We start from the raw sequence: 17,579 nt of genomic DNA, 5'->3' as shown, positions 1-17,579 counted from the left end.
GCACTTACTGAGATCTGTGGTCACAGCAAAGGTATTCTGCAAAGAAACAGAGCTGAAGGACTGTTCGTCTTGTACCAAAGTATCAAATGACACTTTTCAGGGCATTGCTGCTGTGCTGCATTCTGTAAAGAAACTAGATCAGAAATAGAGATGACACAGCTCAAAAAGGTAACTTGTCTTTCCCTCCACACTGTCAATAGATTCAGAGCAGGAATAATGCCAGATTAAAGCAAAGCAAATATTTGCAGTACAATATTTTATTCACCAGAAAATTCCTCACCTTTTTTATAGATCATTTTGGCTGATACAGCAATTCTTTCGCTACAAAGTTTTATTTGAGTGTTTTCAGAAGCACTACTCAATATGAGCTCAGGAGGACAGGAGACTTCCTTTAAAAAAAAAAAAAACTAACACCCAGATACGAACAGAGAAATTCCTTTTTCTGTACATTTCCTAGATCTTTGTAGGTTTTTTGTCTGATATGGGGGGATAAACAGATGGATTTCTAAATGACAGAAATATCCTCAACACGAAATCTCAGACCCCAGAGCTTTGCATACAACTCCTTCCTTTTTCAGCTCATTGGCCATAACCCTGGATGCACAACCCTGAAACACTGCAGGGAATTTAGATCTGAATTTGAAATGAAAGGAAGGTCCATCTGTTGAATATAGGCTTTTATTTACCAAAAGAACCCAAACTCAAACTCGTTGTGTTGAACTTTGGCCATATATTCAACAAGATATGACTTCAAATGAAAGAAGGCATGGCTTCTTAATAAAAAAAAATAATAATAATAAAAAAAAATCCACATCTTTCTACCTGTTAAATAGAATTGCTTTGTTTTTCTAGAGTTTTCCCTTTCCTGCTCAAAAAGCAGGCATTTAGCTGATAAATGAAAGACCTCTTCTTCTGGGTACAGTTCATCTTGGAAACCCTCACGCTATTAAAAATTCTAATTAGAGTTTGGAAGGGAATCCAAAATGTTCTAGGAATTATTTTTTTAATTCCTAGAAAATAAATTTCCTAGGCTTAAGCCTTTCAGGAGTGTTAAGTTCTTTAGACTGAGCAGGGTCTGTCCAGTTTGTCTACTTGGAGATATACATTCACACTTCACCAGAGGAAAGCCAAACTAGAATTCAGGAGGACTCAACAGAAAATCCCACACACTGAGCTATCTTACCTAAGGCACTAATTTGTAGTTTACCCCAGAATACAAACAGGGGAATGCATTGATTTATCCATAGATGGTTAAGGGAAAAATACTTTTCCACAGTTCTGATTACTTTGAGATAATATAGATTAATCCTAGCTTCTACAAAGCCGGTTTCACTGTCAGAGACTGTCAATAAAGTAGCTAAGATTAAGGGCCTTGCTCTGGATTTTAGCAGCACTTTAAAACAACAAGCATAAATGCTTCACTAATATTTAAGATTGGATTCATTGATGTGGCCATGCTATTTAATACCCATAACCCGTAACCATCTTTTAAAAAATACCCATAATAAGCTTACTAGCTGCAGAGGATCCTGTACAACCCCATAAAGAACCCTAACATGAAAACTCAATCAGAAGAAGCTAGTTTCTGTTCGTTCATGATGTTATTTCATGATGAAGATGGTCAACTATTTAAATAATCTATGTACAGCCTTTTTTATTTTTTTTTATTTTTTTATTTTTTTTTTAATTTGCCTTCATGGAGTAGAGCATAAAAGCTGGCACTTGGTTTGGTATCTTTCTATGGCTCCTCAATGCTCATACTTAAGTCTGTTTTTACACTTTTATTGTCAGTTACAGTCATTGAAACAATGCAGGTTTTGAAAAGTGCTGTGGAAAGTAATAGATGGCAGAGCAGCCACATCCGTAGCTTGCTGCACAAATGCAGTATCTATTATTATCTATTAAAATAGTCCATTTAAACTAAACCATTGAATAAATCAATATATTATATAATAAAATAGATATTATAATTATCAATTAATATTAAATATAATATAATATAATTATCAATTAATATTAAATACTGCATCAAGTAAGGAATCTACATCTTTACCATATTGGTGTTACTGTTGCAGTTTGATCTTTCTGGTAAAGAAGGAGGAATTGCATCTTTCTTGAGACAAAGAGCCCACCTATATGGAGAAGCCATCATAGGCAGCTCTGTTACTTTGGACATGGGAAGAAAAAAACAGCCTGCAGTACCTGAGTCAGCAAGAAGATCTTAGCAGAGACAAGGATTGGACACTTGCAAAAATTTTTGGGATTTTAGCCGAGAATTTCTGTGCAAATTTCTCCTTGGGTTTTCATTTCTGAGACTTTCATTCTGAAGTGCTGTGTACCTGGCTTCCAGGCAAAACAAATAAAGCCAAAGAGCTGACCAGAACTACACCCTGAAAATAATCTGTTCATGAAAGCTGTCCTGGACTATTGAATTCAGCGAGCTCTGTGATAGTAATGGTAAGATTTCACAGTTATACTAAAAACAGCTGAAACCCCTTCAGTTATGTGTTGATAGCCAACAAAAGCTCTTTGATGTAAACCACTGGATTAAAACTGTTTGCCTTCACTATTTAGTGAATCCCAAGCACAAATACAGGCTGGGTGGAGAATGGATTGAAGGCAGTGCTGAGGAGAAGGACCTGGGGGTGTTGGTCAACGAGAAGCTCAACAAGAGCCAGCAATATGCACTTGCAGCCCAGAAAGCCAACCATGTCCTGGGCTGCATCAAAAGCAGCGTGGCAGCAGGGTGAGGGAGGGGAATATCCCCCTCTGTTCTACTTATATTGCATTTTTTTTTCTACATCATCATGCCCTCACAAAATCCTCTTACAATTCTATCATTATATTCATTTACGCAGGTGATGCAGAGCACAGTGCAAAGTTCACGTAGCTGTCAAAATCCTGACTCTGGTATTTACTTTCATGCTTTTTCTAGACAATGCTACAATTACATTAATGTCATTTTTGTCACTTAATACTGTTGCTAACCCTCATAATTGTGAAGGGACTGCACAGTGCAATTTAGCATAATTAACACAATTATAGTTAAGCACCATGCACCAACAGTTAGTAGCCAAAGCTTTTGCCCAGTGTAAGGAAAACCAAAGGCTCCATCTACTGCAGTACAGTCCTCAGGCACCCCCAAGATTTTGGTTGGAGGTTATCAGAAAGGTGCTCATGGGGAAGACTCCTGCTTTGGCAGGCTACAGCAGATCTTCTGTCTTTTTGCCAAGTGTATGCTGTTGTTGAAGCAAGAGCAGGAATTGAGCCTATTTCCATCACCCCATCGGTAACCACTTGAGAACTTGACCTCCAAGGTTGTTATCTGAGCCGGGCTTGAGATCTCACCAATGGAATATACTTAACACTTTTCCTCCACATTTTACATCCATCTGAAATGTATTTAGCTAACTTTTGAGGTACCTTGCATGTAAAACCTTGAACCACAATTGTAAACTCTCCATTTTCCCTTATTCATACAATATTTGATTTGGATGACATGTTTTTTACAATATTTATTTTCTGGCCCATTTTGAGACTCTTATGTTAATGCCACAAGAACTTCAGTCTCCTGTATAATATTTCAGACATGGAGAAAAAAAAAAAGAAGTGAAAAAAAAAAAAAAAAAAGGAAAAAAAAAGGAAAAACCAACCGTCTGCATCCACTTAAACTACATTACAATAAAGCTCAGTAAAGATCTGATCAGCAGGTTTTTTTAGCCTGCTCCGATTTAATATGAAAGAAATTAGTGGAAAACCTAAAGGCTGAAAGGAAATTTTTTGCCACTGTTCAAAACAGGACATGAAACCTTTAACATAATATTTACACACATTATGTTAAATACTTTCTGCAAAGTTAAAATTTAGCACTGCTGGCTTCAGACAGACTGGGAAAGACATTTGTTTACACTTGATAAATCTGATTTTGAGAAGAAAAAGTTTTATTCTTTCTGTTCTTTCTGTGTATGCACTAGCACTGACAGAACGATTGTGATTTAAAAGTATGTAAATATGTCCATTAAAGACTTCTAAACACTTACAAGACAAGAAACAATTTGTATTACACTGGGTAGTGTTTTCTTCTTGGCCTTCACAGTTCTTATGATTTATTATCTCTGCTGGCCCACAAAGCTTTTGAGATTCTGAACGCATCACAGCATGACCCAAGTGTAGCCTTTTTCATGATCGTTGCTTATAGACTTGTTCACATAGTTTCCAACAAAATATTTTATTACTTGGGGAGCAAGGTTTTTGCCAAGAAATACTAAATGGTCAGAAGTGACATTTTCACCAGAAAGCATTGACCATTTTGCCCCAGGGAAGATTCAGGGTGCGGGATATAGTTTCATTTCAAAATCAGAACGAGATTTTTTCTGGAGAGCAGTCCATACTCCCTAGCCCCACTCATTCACCAAGATCTGGAAGACAGAAGACCAGTCTTCTGCTCAGTCTGACCCAGAACAAGGACATGGCATTATAATCCCAGAACTCTAAACTCTGAAAGTATGAAAGGCCAGTATGATTTCAGCTTCATGAAGCATGAGGACATTTTGAAAAATGAAGAGGTCTTCTCTAAAATAAGAAAACAGCTTCCCAGTGAGCTGTAATTAAATTCATGCCCAATCCCATAAACATATACTGTTTATTAAGGATGTTACTAAGTTGTTTCATAGCTCCCAGGCAGAGGTGAGAAAGAAGTCTTAACTCACCATCTAGTTCTTTCATCTGAGATTTATCATCTAGCCAGCTGACTCTGACCATTAGCACATCAAAGATCTCAAAACCTCCCTCATGAAAAAGCAAAACGTTTTTAAGAGCCTGGTATTTCAAAGATCATATATTTGTAGATTTTAAGATCTTATGGAAACTTTGCAGTCACCTTCTCTGACATCTGCAGACCATAGCTCAGAGGAGGCTACCCAGCAATTCCTAAATCAGTTCCAATAAATTGTGGTTGACTCAGGGCATCTTTCTCGGAAAGGCATTCATTCTGATTTAAAGACTATAAGCAATAGAGAATCCACTGCATTCCTTGGCAAGCTAAGGTAAGTAAAAAAAAAAAAAAAAAAAAAAAAAAAAAAAGAAATGGGACTTTTGGCTGGACTCACATTTAACCTGTATCTTAAATATTCACAAAAGATCAAATCATTATATATTCACAAAGCTCACTTACACCTCCCCAAAATCATAAACACCTAATGATAAGTCACACAAGAAACTAAGCGAAGTATTCCTAGTTTTAAAAGATTTTTTTTTCAAGTCAGAGTTCAGTGCACAAATATCCCCACAGGGAGCAGGAGACTTTTCATCCAAGTCACATTCATTTATTCTTTTTGGAGGCTAAAATCTAAAGTTCAGAGGTAGCCTCTATTTAAATACAAGAGCAAATCACGGCATAAAAAGTCTGCTCCTTTAGCCTTGCCACTCATGTAGGTCTTCTCCTGATGCCAGTAAGAGTGAGTTGTGAGTTGTGAGTTACAGTGACTCCATGAGTCAGAAATTGCTTGTATGGCAGGCCTTTCAACCGAAAACAGAAGATATTTTATCTTACCATGGCCCCAGTTTTGGCCAATTGCTTTGCTATACTGACAGACAAAGGCAGAAGTCCTCAGTTAGCCCTGTGAAAAGCAGACAGCCAAAACATAAACAAAGTTTCTGTTTATTCTGAAGTCAGAAAATAATTCCAAGAGAACAATAAATGTGAGATCACATGTACTATTTACTTATCCTAAAGAACACTGTTATTCCCAAATCAGGCTAGGTACTTCTCACTTCTGGTCGGTTCCTTTCACAAATGCATCTCATCAGCTTCAGTTAATACATCACTGAAGCTTGACAATAATCACTGACTTTCTTTCTAAAGATAATCCATGTTTAAAGGCTCTGTTATATAATATGCAATAAGCCAAGAATATCTTGCAACACTTGGAAAGGTAGGGTAGTAATGTTCTGCCAGATTTCTCTCAGCATTTAAACACCATTTTTTACATGCCAAAAGTTCCTTCAATTACTAATGACTTGTGAGTTTTAAGATGCGTAATTTATATCTGAGAACAATTAGGGAAGACAGATTAGAAAAACTTGTCTGTGTTTTGGGACATATTACCACGAGAAACGTCACTGAATGAAAAAAAAAAAAAAAAGGGGAAAAAAAAAAAAAGGAAAAAAAAAAAAAAAGGATTGAAATTCAAACATGTTTCCCTGGGGAAAAAGGTCAGTGTCAAACCAGAGCCAGTTTTCTTCTGAAGAAAATTCTGGAGGAGAAAGAAAGATGTTTCAGAGCCATCTCCCGAACGGATGGGTGAGTGAGTGCTTGCGGTCTTGAAGAAGCAAAAGACAAATGTGAGCGCAAAGAAAGGGTTTATGGTTTGGTGGAGCAGAACAACCCAGACACAGGGAAAAGACATAAAGCCAAAAATATGGAAGAAAAAATAAATGGAAGGAGATCTAAAATGTTCATTGGAGAAAGAAGAGGAGTTTAGAGTCTCAAGCAGGATATTAAATGTGGAACCAGAGCATCACTGAGCTGGAGTCAAAACATTGTCTTCCATTGTTCACAAGCTGAACAAATATAACCTGCTTAGACCAAGCGAACAAGAGTCGAGAAAAGAGATTCATCAAGAGGAGGCCTGCCAGGTCAAAGCAGAAAAAATATCTGCTGTAGTGACAAAGGGCCTGTTTGGGGCCAGTAGTCAGGCATAGCCGGGAGTTGCTGTTGCAGCCACAGCCCAGGTTGGGCTGAGCCCAAAGACACAGCACAGAGGGCAGTGTGCATGCTGACAAGCAGGTCAGCAGCAAGGACTTGGCTGGGGGACTAGAGCAAGCACTGACCCGGTGGGGAGTCACATTATATCATTTCTGCAAAATCTCTGGGTGCAAAGGACGAACATTCAGCCGTCCAGACCTTCAGGTCATCACATGGGTGGGAACTTCAGTAGAATTCCTCCTGCTATTAGAAAAGTATCCATTAATTAGTTCTTAGTTTTGCCCTCACCTCACAAACACAGCCATTTTCACTAACGCAAAGGTATGACTCCAAATTTCTAAATTCTTCCAAGTGTGCATTTAATGACACTGTTGTTCACTCATTGCCTAGACAAACTGTTTTAACACCTTCCTCTACTACATAGTTAATTTACATATCCAGAACAGAGCAAAACTTTTAACTACAGAGGGGGAAAGACATGCAAAGGTCAGTCCATCAAATCTGACTCTGTGGTATAGTTCTTCCATATTAAACAACATTGCAGAACTGATTTCCAGAAGCTCAATGGAGGAATACTTCCAGGCTTAGAAAGTGGAGATCATCTCCAAAGCCTACAGCCTGTCTCCTCCAGTTCAAAGAAAATTTGGAAAAACAAAACAAAACCAAACAAAACAAAAACAAACAAACAAACAAACTACAACACACACACACAAAACCACACAACAGATGCAAGATGCATATGAGCTTATAACCTATAAAATGTGCCTGTCACCATTCTGATCAATTAAATAAGCTTTGCCATTCTAGACTGATTATAATGACAAGCCTGAATATGCTTCATAAACACAAATATATATAGCTTTTTGACTAGCTAATAATTTATTACCACTATCTCAGTACCTCAGAATGGGAAAATTAGGTTTATTAAGCATTAGGCATTATCAGCCACCCAATAAGCCTGGATGAATTATTGGGACAGAGCCCAGATACCTCATTTTTCTACTGCAAGATCCTCAGCTACAAAGAGAAGTGTCTTTGGTACATGGGCATTTCCAAACCCATCTGAAGTCAATGCACCTGATAGCAGCCTTTAATCAAGATAAATGGGAGAGCAGAAAATTACTCTTTTGTTTAACAACAGAAGTTCATATCACTCATTTATATGGCATGGCTTATCTATGAATTAAGTTGTTTTTGGTGTTTTGCTGGGAACTGAACATGGTTCACTTGACCTGTATGTCTGTGCAAGTGACAGAAGGAAACAGTGGCAGGCAGAAAACACCAGGAAGAGCACCTATAAAATAAAAACACCAAGAAGGGGCAGAAATACTTGAGAAGAAACATGGCATTGTGCACAAGAACTCTGACTCCTGACTCATTGCTTCAGGTCTCTGTGAAGAGACCATAAGTAAAGATGGTTGCATTCAAGAAATACCTGTAGCCAATTTCTCCTTCCAGTGAAAACAATCTTGCACACCAAGAATTCTGGCTACAGGGAAGGCAAATGCTAGTATCAGCAGAGGAATCAAGTATCCCAGGGGAGAAAGGCCGAGCTGATATCTGCAATCAAACTGGAACAAATAATGAAGGTACTCACAGAACTCAGCAAAGGCCAAAAAATAATTAAAACAAGATCTATACAATTACTGGAGCCCTCTAAAAAGGAACCAAGTCAAAATTCTGTAGCTTCCCAGAAAAGACAGAAACATGACCAGGACTTTGGGGACAGCATGAAGTGTGTCTGAGCAGACTGAAAAACCCTGTTAGAGCAAATACAGTTTGGACTGACATGAAAAAGAACTTCAGAAAACTGCATGAAGGCAAACTAACAATTCCTCTAGCACAGTATTCTTTTTTTAACAAAATCCAATATTATAAATTTAAGGGAAAGGTGTAAAAAAAAAAAGAAGAAGCCCTGTAAAGTGACACTTCTTTCTCTTCTCTGCTGTCAAAGATTCTGGTTCTCAGGTTTTTAGGGATTTCCAGGTTGCACGTTATAATGGATTAATATAATGATGACCAATAGGATATGATGGATCACAAATATTCCCATAAAAAAGGGGATGTCGTTTTCAACTGGAATTTACAAATACAACTGAAACAAGAACTCAAAGAGCTGAAAAAAAAAGGGGGGGGTGAGAGGGGAGAAAAAACAAGCTTGAAAAATAAAGCAGATGTAGGCAAAAGACTTCCACTGAAAGAGTACTGGTGGTTCTTTCTCCTTCAGCTTCTATTTGGGAATATCAAATAGAAGAGAAGGTATGTGTCAGGTAAAGATTTTGTGAAAGCATCTCAGTTAATCTGAAATTCCAGAAGATTTGTTGGGGGTTTTATGTGCCAGTTCAGATAGATTATCCTGAGCATCTCACTTTGAATGTCATACACAACACAAGCACTGTAAAGGCAGTGTTTTTATTTAGACTGTTCATCTAAATCTGTTTGAGATCTGCCACTGGCCTGAACTAGCCAGATAACAGGTTAGAGCTGGATGGAAAGGGAGAGGGAAAATGACCCTAAGTAACAGGCAAAAAGCCCAAGCTGACTCTCAGCTTACATGAGTTTGGAATCACAGAAAGGCTTATGAGGCGTAAAAGACTAACATGCTCATAACTCAGATAGACCTCTTAAATCAGATAAGAAAGGCCCAGGATGCCTCAGGGCAAGGAATAAGATGCTGTGGTGCTCCAGCTTTCCAGTCAACAGACCCTCTGCAGAAGAAGGGCCCACAGTAGTGAGGATGCTGGAAGCTGGTGTCTCTGAGCCCTGATGGACTGCTCTGTCCCTGGCATGTCTGAAGCAAGAGGACTCTAACTTGGCTCATGGCATTTCTGAGCTAACAGGGAAACAATGAAACTCAATTTGTTTGAGAGAGAGAGAAGGAGAGAGGAGGAAAGTTGGCAAAAACACAAAATTTGGGAAACGGACCAGATAGAAGTTATTGTTATGAAATTTCTTTGTTTCATGGCCAATACTGTTGTATATTTCCAGCTGGCCAGACAAAGCATCATGTGTCTTCAGTGTCTTCTCTTTTACCCAAGAAGCTGGACAGAGGAAAACGAAACCTGAGGAAGAAGCTGAGTTGAACAAGCAGCAGTGACCAGTTCAGCACGGAGCACAGAAACCTTATCCTGGGGAACCTCACAGGATTCCTGTTCTTGTTTAGAAATGTAAGACACCCTATCTGTTGTATTGTGTTGGTCTTAAAAGTGGAAAATGCCTCCAAACGAGGGGAAAATGTACCAGAAGAAGACCTGCAGCAATTTGAAGTGACAGCATTTTACCCCAGGAATGAGCTTGTCCCATCTGGGAGGTATTGGATGATTTAGCCTGCCACTGGCAGCCTACTACTTTAAACCCAAATAATAACATGGAGTATTTAAAAACCTTTGAGCAGAACTTGCTCTTTTCACTGCTGTTCTCTGATAAAAAAGTAAGTGGGCTGTCAATAACAGACTGAGCACAAAGAAACATGAGTCAGTTAAAAAAGATACTTGTTATGAAACCCAGTGGGAGGGAGAAATCTCCTCTTACAGAAAGAAAACGGAGGCTCTCGAGCAGAGTCACCTCTCCAAACACTTTCTGACATGCAGTTTTCTGTGGAGTTTTTGGCTTATACAGGGCTTTGACTTTACATATAAATTGTGGAGAAAACGTTATACAGACCTTGGCACTGCCAAGAGCTCCTTTCAGGTAAAGTAATAAGCTCTCCTCGGGAAATTTATTTACCCTGCAGTAAATCAAATTCTACTCCAAGCCCTTTCTGTTCGTATATTAACACTGTCCTCATGCTGTAAGCAGTAGCATGTGTGCTCCCTGAAAGAAATTCAGAAATGCAGGTACACTAATGGTGGAGATGCCCCCTGAGCCTTTTAAACTTTGAATTGAGAGTGCTTTGCTGGTATATTAGATTTTGTAAATCTGGAAATCCCACACTTGCCTCTATACCAACAATCCGATCGTGTATTAGTAAGGTTCAATAGCAGTTCATCTGGTTACGTGCATCAAACCTCCCAAAAAGGACTGGGAACAGCATATTCCATTCCTTTGAATAGAAAAGCACTCCAAAAAGAGAGTAAAATATATCAGGGTACTTTCCACAGTGCAGTGTAAACTCATGCCCTTCATAAATTCTCATATGTGGTTCTTTAAAAGAAACACAGAAGCCTGGATCTTATATGAACCTTCTACATAGCAAAACAGAAAAAAAAAAAAAAAAAAAAAAAAAAGCTCATTTCTGCTGAAGAAGGTATTTTTATTTTATAAGAAGTTTCCCTCACATTCAAACAGAGAACTTTTAGAAGAGTTATTTTGCCTGGTGTCGGCAGAGCTATGAGGAAGAACAGGCCGAACAAAGTGTGGAAGGTGGCTCTGAATGCAGTAGGATCACCCAAAAAGATGTCACAGGACTACTTCAGGCTTCTTCTACCAGAACCTGAGATTATCATTTCAGAGACCAAAATTGTTTCAACTTGAAAAAAATTACATCCATGAATGACCCGGAGTCTAGCCCAGACAGCAGATTTTGCAGGAACAACAGAGATCTTTCAGAGACACATGGAAAGACTGTTCCCACATGTTGAAAAGGTAATTAGGCAAGGGAAACAAACAAACAACAAAAACAAACAAACAAACAAACAAAAAACACCACCACCACCAACAACAACAAAGTTTGAATGAGATTTGGCCAGAAGAGTGGGAGCTACAATGGCCTCATAGGAAAAAATTAAAATATTAAAAAGCAAACCCCATTAAAGATAATTAAATCTGTAAATTACAGTGGAAGTGTGCTGTGGTATTGAGATGAACAGCCAGGAGCAGCAGTACCAGTCTACAAGGGCTGGAAATGCCCAGCCACAGAAAGCACTGAAGGCCGTAGGTACGGAAAGCCTTTGCAACACACCTGGAGAGAAGGCAAGGAGATATTCTGGGAGAGGACTGGTCTGGAAAGGAACTGAACTGTAAGCAATGGAGCAGACTCCAGTTTTATTAGTGCTGCATCCAGAATAATGTTTTCTGAAAAAGAAATACTTGACTGAAATGTGCTTCTCCTAAGGAAAATCAGCTTCCTGGACCCCACTTGGGCTAGCTATATAGACCAGAATGCAGTGACATTTATTGGAATTAGTTGTACCTGAAGGCTACAACAGCTGCCAGCACCACACAGACTACACATACTAAGGAAAATTACACTTGGTGCCCAGAAGAGTCTATAAGATTAACAGGAATTAGAGATTTGTAGAAAAAGATTCACAGGACTGAGTTAAGACCATATACAGAAAGGTCAGCAAAACCAGAATCCTGCTCTCAGCCCAGTGCTTGGTTCAATTCTGCCTCTCCAAGCTTTCTCAAGAGCATATTTCCAAATCCACACCAATGAAAATGTGTGGCTCACTGTTTAAGGTAAACATGCTGTTTGCAGAAGCCTTTGCATTTCACACATTAGATTGAGTGTAAAGGGATCATCACCAAGAAACTCATAAACACAAGCGCGTTTGGAACACAGCTCTGTACTCACTCATGTTTCACTCTTTATATTGCTTCATTAGAGACTCATGCTTAACTGTTCCATTTCAAAAAATGACGAAATCAAGCCTTCATGATGGGAAATTTGCAACAAAATGCAGTCTGAGTTCCTGAACCATGTCTCTAAGCTGAAGACAATTTGATAGATGGTGCACTGACCACACAGGCAGGTTCAAAAGAAATCAGTTCAGAGTTCTGGAGAATTTTGAAAGTATTTTTGATCAATGGTGTTTGGAAGTCTCAAGAACATTAATTCCATAGCCAGTTTGCCAAAATGTCTACCTTAGACACAATTTATGTGCGTACATGTCAAGATATATTTAGAATCCTTTGAGACTTCCAAGTACATGAATAACACACGTATCATTACTACCTTTTTTTAACTAGCATCATATAAATCAAGTGAGAGAGCCAGGCTTTCTCAACTAAGGAAAACCACTGAACTTAAAATAACAAAGGTAGTACTTATTTATTAATGTACAATGTCCAAAATTCCTATTAAATTCTGTCAAGAACAGTTTAATGCAGCTCACTCTCAGGAATTGAAATTAACACATGCTTACTTAGAGGTTAAATCCAGCACTTTGCTATATCTGTATTTTTCATTTATAAACTGAAGGTTAGGAAGTCCGTGGCTTCTCTACTGAAAAGGTGTGAAAATACCATAGAAAAAATAAATGGAAACACCATCTGAATTTGCCTATTGTCTTTTCACTCAGATATTTATAAAGTGCTCCGTGTCAAGGTACCATAAGGTGTTAATTTATAAAGTATTTAAAGGTTGGTAATATATCAGAGCCTTTTCTTCATGCTTTCTGAGATGGCAATTGTGAATCAGAAGGTTTTGGAGTTCCTTGACAGCCAGTTAATGCTTTTTGATGGGGAGTGTTGTCAGTAGTCTAAAATATTACTCATTCTGGATGGTGAATAATGGTAATTGAGGACTCAGCAATGAAAGATTAGCATTACCATTTTCTTCATTTCTCTCACCTAAAAGATTGGCAGTAATACAAAAAGTCAGAAGGATCATGAGATAGCACTTTTGTATTCTGTATGAAAATCAAGATCAAGTGAGCTTTTGCCCTTTTGGTTGCTAGAAGATTTATGGCCTCCCTGAGTACTCCTTAGGACATTTGTGTTATGCTTTTGTCAAAGGCTTGGGACAAGCAGTGGTATTGTAAGGTAGCTATTTTGATTGTATTCCTCAGCATGCTGAGACTATCTAGAATGGACACAAACTATGCTAGGTTTGGCATCTTTTTCTTTTTCTTTTTTTTTTCACAAGTACCTTATAGAGTTGCCAGGAGTTTTTCTGCACCAATTATGACTTAGAGAGGGGGAGTAATCTTGACTGTTGCTGTTCCTTGGATAGTCACCCAACCAACACAACTGTTACACAAGAGTTTTTATAAGAAAAACATGAAAGGGCTTGTCATTTCCTTGTCTGAGTATAATACCCTGAATGATAAGGACCAGTGTGTAGCTCTATAAAACCCTAACTTCATTCAAATTGGTTTCCTTGAGACTGACTCACTGTCATTTCTCTAAACTGTTGCAGCTGAATCCTGGTGCAATTCTTCATAACAATAACTGCATTTGCATTTGCTGTCAAGAAGACTCATTTGAACTTTTTTTTTGAACACACACATATTACCCTTGGCAAGATGCAAAAGTCAATTTTCTTGAATAAAATTGTTCTTAAGTGCTCTCACTCTAGTTCTTTCACTCTTAAAGGGCAGTTTAATATAACTTTTTCCTGGACAGTGAAAAAAAATACTGTGAATATGTATCCTGGGTGTTAATAACAAGTTTAGAGACCATTTTTCAGAAAACAAACAAACAAATCTACAAATCTACTCAATCTACATAACAAACTATTTAAGTAAGCATGGTTATTGAATGCAGCATGGACAGAAAGAAAGACTAACACAATGGTATTATTTTATATAATTTATGATATTATTTGGAGCAGGACACCCAAAATAGACCTGGTAAAAGCAGAGCAATAGCTCTGCCTTCTTTTGAACCAGTAACTGGTCACACTGAGAACATTTTGGTCACCATAGCAGACCTCAGAGACATGCAGGAGATATCCCGTCATGCAATGTAGTTCTGATATGACAGTATGTCCTTTAATGAGCATCGATTGTTCCTGGTGATCTCCTTTGTTTTGGTACAACAGCCTTTGGCTTTCCCAGGGGTTTATCTGCTTCTGGTACTTAACAGGGAGACCACTATTTCCAAGTCTTCAGGTGCAACTCCATCCACATCAAACAATTCTATAACAAAGAATTCTTTCCTGCTTACTATGTCCCATGTAGTTTCTTGAGCATCCATTTCGAGTGGAAAACTCTGAAGTTTTGTTCTATTTCCCAGATGCTTTTTTGAACTCTCACCTCTCAAATATCTGCACTCCACCTTCTGTCTTTCGTTCAGTCTCTCGTACACTCCTTGGCATTCAGATCTCTTACTCTTCTCATTTTCTACATTGCTCAATGTCTCAAACCCTTATTTAAGCATGAAAATCTCAGTCCAGTCATTACACAGTTGTGGTGGATCAATTCGAAAAGACCAAAGGCACTGGATGTTTGTCAGCAGAGGAAAGACGTGAGCAAACTGGCAGCACAGCAAACCTTTGTACTGTCTACAGCACACAGAAGAGATGCATTGCAGATGCCCAGGTAAGAGAAAAATATTGGTAATAATGACATTGCACCTTCTATGAAGGCCATAAAGGGTCTTTGTGCAATGTACAGTATGAATAACGTTAGCCTTCTTTGCTAAATTACTTCTGCACAGTTTTAAACTGACTCTTGCTTTAGCACTTCTTCCATATTTAGTATCACAATGGGTTTGCAAAACTTGAAGCTTCACATTCAAATGGGGCCCCTGGGGTCTGTGATATCTCAGAACAAGAATTCAAGCAAGAGAAAAACACCATGAGCAAGACCTTTCTGTTCCCCCAAAATCATTGACCTATCAGGTATGGCATATTTAGTGGCATATTTACTTTTGCTGTAAACTTTACATGAAGTCTCAGAACAGTCTGGACTTTGAAGGACCTCTTAGGAAAAAGAGACAGTTCTAAAAGTGTCACCTTGTACGTGACAAATAATGTAAAGCCTGTATGGCTTATCTGTTAGGGCTTTATTGAGAGAGAGAAAAAGAGAAATAAAAATTTGATAAAGGAGAAGATTACACATGACTTTTGAGTTTACAAAATAAATTTGATTTGGCAAGCCTGAGCAGCAGAGCTCATGCTCTCTGAATTGGAGGTTAGTTTCAGTTAATGGAAAATTTTAGTTCTGAAAGAACAAAAAATATGTTAATACACTGTAAGTCAGTAAAGACATCTCACAACTGAGAACTGGCAACAGGCAAAGTCATTCCCCTCTAAAATGTTACCTGAGGGAATTTAAAATAATTTTAAATTTTATACTGCTATGACTTTATTTCATCTTAAAAGAAAGAGAAATTACACCCATATATAAATGTTTCTTCTCCTGTGTTGAAGTGATTATATATATTTTTTTTCCTAGAAATACTGCATAGAAAATGATAACTCTCTGCAAAGAGACACTAAGGTTTGAGCATCACTGAACAAATCATTCTAAAGAAAGTTTACAGATTTCCCCCAAAGATTTAAGGGCTGTCAGGAAAATTCAAATGGAAAGCAAGGCGGTGGTAGGAATTTTTCACTTAAGTTTCCTACCAGGTTGTCTTCCAATGGGCACAGGCACTTAGGTCTCTGCAAGGGAGGGCTTTGCTTGGAGCTGATCATTGTGAAATACTCCAGAGGTGCATGGCAGTTCCTGTCTCCTCTCACTGGCTTTATGGTCATGTCATCAATGGTGCTAGATATTTTCCAGGCCATGCAGAAGGACATGCCTTGGCTCACAAGTGCATATATTCCAGTTGCATTTCGGTTGGCCATTTCCATGACAGTCAATATTCACACTTCCAAAGAGAAGCAAGAACATTAGGGCTAGGCCAGGATAACCTATAAGAAGTACAGAATAGTGGATTATGCCCTTCTCCAAAGATGGAGAATAATACAAGAAAGGTGATGATCAGCCACCGTCTTCAGCTTTGGTCCTGTGTCTTCCAAAGAAATAGAAGGAGCTGGAATATGATTTGGAGACCTCATATTTTCAAGGAGGGGGGAAAGGAAGAGCCACAACATGGCAGACTGCTGTGTGGATCTCCTTGGAGTAATAAATGTTTTTCACATGGATTCCAGGGCTACTGCAGTGACAGCCATGTCTGTGGCCTCTCCCGTGACTGACCAAGAAGGTAGAAGGTCTGTAGAGTCCCCTTGGATTCTCTGCTCCTGTTTCTCCCTGTGCACTTTTCCTACATTGGAGAATGCTGCAGCTCTCCATCTGATGTAAAGATATAACAAGTCTGCTGGCTGCTCTGAGGAGACTTCCTCAACAGCCTTCTCCCTAAAGCTATCAACCAGCATCCAGAGATAGTAGAGTAGTTTTCACATTCCTGTGGGGCTCACAGTGATTTCACTGTTCTTATCCACTGCAAATCACACTTTGATCCATAAAGGCTTGTCTGTCTTGTCTATCTTTTAGGAACATTGCTCTAAAAGTAATTATGGTTATGTTTGCAAAGAAGCAGCCACAGGTGTTGCTGCTAGGAATGAGTGAATCCTCTGTTAAAAGTTTTAATAGAAACTAATACTAAGAAATGCTTACATTAAAGTTCAACATTAAACATAGTACAGGAGGTAGAAAGACCAATTAAATACACTGAAAAGTGAAGGGAAATGTGGGGGTGGAAGAAAAGTGGAGATATTTTGCTGTTCCCTGACTGTTGCCCTTGAGAAAGTCATTCCACCCGGAATTTCACCAATGCCATATCCTTTGTAAGGTCTCAAAACCAACATTTAAATATATTTTTAAGGATAACCATGTCTGAAAGTTAAAGCCCTTTGGGACAGAATAAAAGAAGGACTTCAAAGTAACAAAATGCTAAATCTGGCAATTGTTTTTAATGGAAGTAAAAACCTGCACGGTTTTATATTTTAAAGTGCAATAAGAGAGAAAATGTCACAAGTAGAGTTCAATTTCTACCCATGGAATTGTGCCCCGATTTAACAAATTCCAGCTTAAATGCTTCCACCACAACTGAAAAATGTTTTATTGACCTCAAGCTCATTGTACAGCAGAGGCCCAACAGTATTGCTAGGACTGGGATCAAAGAATCATATTTTCAGAGCAGCAGACTAGCTTGATGTGCACAATATCCAGCTGGCTAATGGTTTGTAATCCAGCAAGTGCTAGAACCCTCTTTTTTTTTTTTTTTTTTTTTTTTTTTTTTTTTTTGTGAGCTTTTGTTC

The sequence above is a fragment of the Aythya marila genome (genome assembly GCF_965140915.1).
Source record: "Aythya marila genome assembly, chromosome: 4".
Lineage (NCBI taxonomy): Eukaryota > Metazoa > Chordata > Aves > Anseriformes > Anatidae > Aythya > Aythya marila.
This window is presented reverse-complemented; position numbering follows the sequence as displayed.